Source organism: Sodiomyces alkalinus, assembly GCF_003711515.1.
Source record: "Sodiomyces alkalinus F11 unplaced genomic scaffold SODALscaffold_1, whole genome shotgun sequence".
In the NCBI taxonomy this organism is placed as follows: domain Eukaryota; kingdom Fungi; phylum Ascomycota; class Sordariomycetes; order Glomerellales; family Plectosphaerellaceae; genus Sodiomyces; species Sodiomyces alkalinus.
Window position 1 is genome coordinate 6,462,883 of NW_021167079.1, and position 4,879 is coordinate 6,467,761.

Below are 4,879 nucleotides of genomic sequence, written 5' to 3' on the forward strand. Positions count from 1 at the left end.
GCTTATTAGCGCGCCACGCTATTATACCGCTAAATAAGCGTATCACGTACGCTTAACTACTCTTTCGATTAAGGGTATTATTAGTAAACGAGGCGTTAGTGTAGATTACGATAGTATCGCCACTCCTTAGTTCTAATATAAACGATTAGCTATTAATTAAATAAAGGATTAGATAATCGGCGGCCTTATAGTAAATAGGCCCTGGATTAACGTTAAACCGGTATAGCCTAGATACTATAAACGCGATATTAGGCCGCGATATTACTACTATATATAGTATAAATCCTATCTTCCGTTAATAGCTTTTAATATTAGTCGAGGTTCCTAAATAGAGTAGTAGCTTTATAACCTTAATTAGGTGCGTTAGGCGATAGTTACTACTATACTTACTATTCGGCTTGAATAGGCGTTCTAACTTAGTAATATAATCGTGTTATAATAGCTAGATTTTACGGGCGACGCGGTCGCGAATAAGCTTAATACTAAGGAACTACTATAAAGGATCGCCACCTTATAGGTTATAGTAGCGTTATAGGTTATTAACGGCCTGCTTTATCTACGCCTTATATTATTCCTTATAAGTAATAACGATATCGTTAACGTAGAAGAATAGGATTAAACCACGGCGTAAAAAATATTACGGTTCTTACGGCACTATCTAAAAGCCGTCCGCTAAAAGGATAGCCGAAAAGTGCTTTTACTAAAGCAGTAGAGACTCCTTAAGTCTATATAACGCCTTTTTTAGGTATAAACGACTCCTAGGGGCTAAAAAGCCTAGCGGCGGGTATATAAAGATATTATGGGGGAGGGGCGTATATATAAACGTGTTTATAATATTAAATTATAATAGTATAAGGTTGAATCGGGCGGCGATAGCTATTAATGCGCGGAATAACTATCCGGCCAGTATTACTACGTATATCTCCTCGAGCGAGGATTAATACTACTAATATCCTTACACTATAAGCCTTACCTTATATTTATATAGAAATATATATTTATATAGAAATATATATTTATTAAACTTATATATTATTACCTATATCGAATTAAGAACCTGATATCTATCTGCTACGAACGCCGGTATCCGTATCCATAACCCTATCTCCTTATAGCTCCGTAGGTAGTCTTCTTATACCTATCGGAATAGGTGGCCGTAAGGGTGCGAGGGTATATCGCGAGGGTTCTTCGGAGGAGGAGGGAGGTCTTTACGGTGGATCTTTACGGCCGCCGGGGTAACCGCCGGAGTACCCGCCGAAGTAACCGCCGGGGTTATATTTCCCGAGATAGCCTCCCGGGATATACTTCCGGTAGCTACCGCCGGGGCTATAGATTTATAGGGTATTATTAAGCGTCGCTATAACGCTATAGACGTAGACCTTTTTAACCGTAATTTAGTTAGCGGAGTCCTATTTAATATATATATATTAGGGGCGTGACGGCTAGCGTTAAACGTAGTAACCTAATAGTCTCTTTTCTAGCTATCTCCTTACCGAATTAGTTATACTCCTTTACTTAATAGGAGCCCTATAGCCGTAGCTATAGGGGTATTATAGCACTGTGTTCCGTTATCCTAGAACCCTATAGCCGTAGGGGTATCACGGTTTCCTAATATAACGGCTGCTATTAGCGCTATAACCGACGGCGGGGTTATTAATAGAGTAGGAAATAGTGGATCGGGCGGATATAGACGGTGATTAGGCGCTATACCGGCTAAATCACACTATTCGTGACCTAAATCTTATCCTAATTAACTTAAGATAGCCTCCTTTACCCCTTTACGGCCGGGTATTACGGACTATAACCTTAACGGTAAAGCTCTTAAGGAAGGAGATCCGGGGGCATTTATCCCCGGATCTAATAATTTAAAATAAGTAGTTATATAAAGGGGGGGGGTCCTTAGCTTATATGTCCGTAAACGGCTATAAATCTCTAGCCCTCTCCTACTTAATCTAACTAATCAGGTCTTCTAATTACTCCTCGGTTAATTAATAGAGGTTATCCTTAAAGGTGGCGATATCGCCGTTAAAGAAGGCGTGTTCGTTAAAATCCATATCGCGCGTTCGAATAACGCGGTTATAGCGGCGTAGGCCAGGCATTTAGATACGGAAAATATTAGTAGAATCGTAGCCGATAAGGTAGCCGATATAGGCGCGGGGAGCGATACGGTTTAATAGCTTATTCACGCCCTTTTAGGCGTTCTTTATTATCGCGTACGCCTTATAGCCGTAAGCTCGAAGATATAATAAAATCGGCTTCCTTTTAAAGAGGACCTTATATAGTATTTTCTAATCCTTATTATTATACTGCCTTTATAGCGTCCGGTTATAGACGTACGCTGCTATGGGAATAGCCTTAGGCTATATAAACGGCGGTAGTTTTACGTGGATATTTATCGCACGACCCTTCAAAATAACCACGGTAGCAGCGCGTTTAGTACCCCTGTTCTATACTTAAGTGTCGGCAGTAGATGCCTCTAAAAGGATACCCTTATTACGCAGGAATTAGGTGATATCGTGAGATTAAGTTAGCTCGTTATTAGATTCGAAGACGCGCACCTTATAGCCTAATTAGCGGTCTACCTAGGCGAGGAATTCCTTAATTATTACGAGGATATCCACTACCAGCTTACTCTTTACAACGTAGGTGGCCGTAAAACCACTATAACGGTCGGTGAAAAACATAAACCTTAAGTCTCCGTCGGACGTTTATTTAAAGTCCGTAAAATTAATCGCCTATCGCTCCCCTACGTTAGTAGGTATAGTGCGAGGGTGCCTGCTAATATACCGTTTTATCTTTATAAGCTCGCAGGCCTTATAGTCGATAGTTATTAGTCCCTTGATTTTAACCCCCTGCGTCTACTCTTCTAGGTGCCGAAGTGATTTAGGGCCTATACCCTAGGCGTAGATACTATAAGATACCCTCCGTAGTGCTTAGATAGCGTATCGTCGATTTATAGATAGCTTTTCGGGTAGAAGAAAAGCCTAGAAAAGCAGCCGCAGATTAGTTAGAGGGTATATATTTAATAACGGTTTAATCGAAACGGTGACTTAGCTAGTATAGTATAGATCTATCGGAACGCCGAATATAGTTATTTAGTGGCTTCTAATTCTACTAGTATCATTAAAGATATAGGTGTTAGTTAGAGATTAAATTACAGGTAAAATCCTTAGAGTATACGACGTTTAATAGCCTGAAATCGAGGCCTCCTATTAGTCCGTTTAATCTCACGGTCACGTTACCGTAACCTTTAATAGGCAGGGACGAACTGCCTACGACTACGTAGTCTCTCTGCGTGGCGGGTGTAAAATCAGAAAAACGGGGAAAATCGTTAAAAATATAAATAGTGGCACCGGAATCGAGGATAGCAGAGGTTCGAAGAGGGTAGCTAGTAGTAGTGCTAGCCGTAAAGGTGGCGGCGTGGGAGACGCCGCTACGGACGCTGCTATAGTTAAGTCACGCCTCTTTAAGCTATATAGAGTCCCGGCTTATATCCTCCTTCACCTTCGTCATAGCGCGTAGTTCTTCTACTTCCGCGCGTAGCAAGGGGTCGTATTTAAGGATCCGTTAAACGGTTATTTTAGTACTCTTAAAGGGTATCTAATCGTTATATACCGTATCCGGGAATAGATAGAAGCAGGCGTTAATATCGTGGCCAGGTATAGCGTATACGCGGTAGATCTACCCTCTCTATAAAGTAGATTAGCGGCGCTTAGAACGGTTAGTTAAAGTAGCTAAAGGTATAGCTATAGATACCGCGGTAATAGAATTCTTAGCTTTATTCTTCCCACGGCCGCCCTTTTTACGGGGCTTAGCCATAGCCTCTAAGGTATCTTTACCCTCTTCGCTTCCGGTGTATAGCATAAGAAATACTATAGCGCGGTGGCTACCGCGTTTTCCTTAGTCTTTAAGTCTAGTGTTAATATACTTCTAGCCGAGGGTGTAAAGGTTTTCGGGTATAACTACTTAGTTATCTATAAGACATCCCTCGGTCTTAGTCTAATCGTGGCTGGTATAGGGGCGTATACCTCTAAAGAAATCTATAACCTATATATACGTGGCGGGCTTTAAACCGGTATCTTTATAGCTTTATAGTAGTAGCTACCACTTATCTACCTACTCCCTGAGCTTCTTAAGGCTATTTATAGGGTACCGTGCATGCTTAATATACTCTTTATGGTATCGGTTTAGCGGGTAGCTAGGTACTAATCCGTATCGTGTTTAACGGCTTCGTATACCTTATAAGGTATACCTCCTCATAGTAGTTATCTACGGCTTTAGTCGATAGTATTAAACTGCTAGGTTAGTATAACATTAATCCCCTTTAGGTAGTTATCGTATTACGCTTATAGGATCTTCTAGCGCGCGATTTTAACGTCGTACGCTTTCTAGCCCGCGTCCGTAAGGTCGAGATATTATATAGGCGTACGCCTAGGTGTTATAAAGGGAAAAAAGCCGTAATCCGGTATTATAGGCTCCTCGGGGGACTAAGTCGGATCGATAGGGCGGAGAAACCTCTACACGTTATTATAGGTAGTAACCAATTCGTATAGGCGTCGCCAGAGCTCCTAATCCTTATAGGTTTTATACGTAATAGGGCTAAGGTGCGATATCTTAATAGTTATTTATAGATTAACACGCTATATCGGCGTAGCTAGATAGCTTCTTAAATCGGTAGTAATGGTAGCGGTAAAAAGGTAGGTGGTTCACTTAGTAAGTAAGACTATTAATTATCAGATAAAGCGTAGTTAAAATCGTTATAAAATAGGTCAAAAATTGATTAAGGTAATTATGTATACTTATACCTGTCTTAGACCGTCAGGGAAACGCTACCACCGTATTTTATATGGTGCAGATTCTGTAAGCGTCCACCCGGATT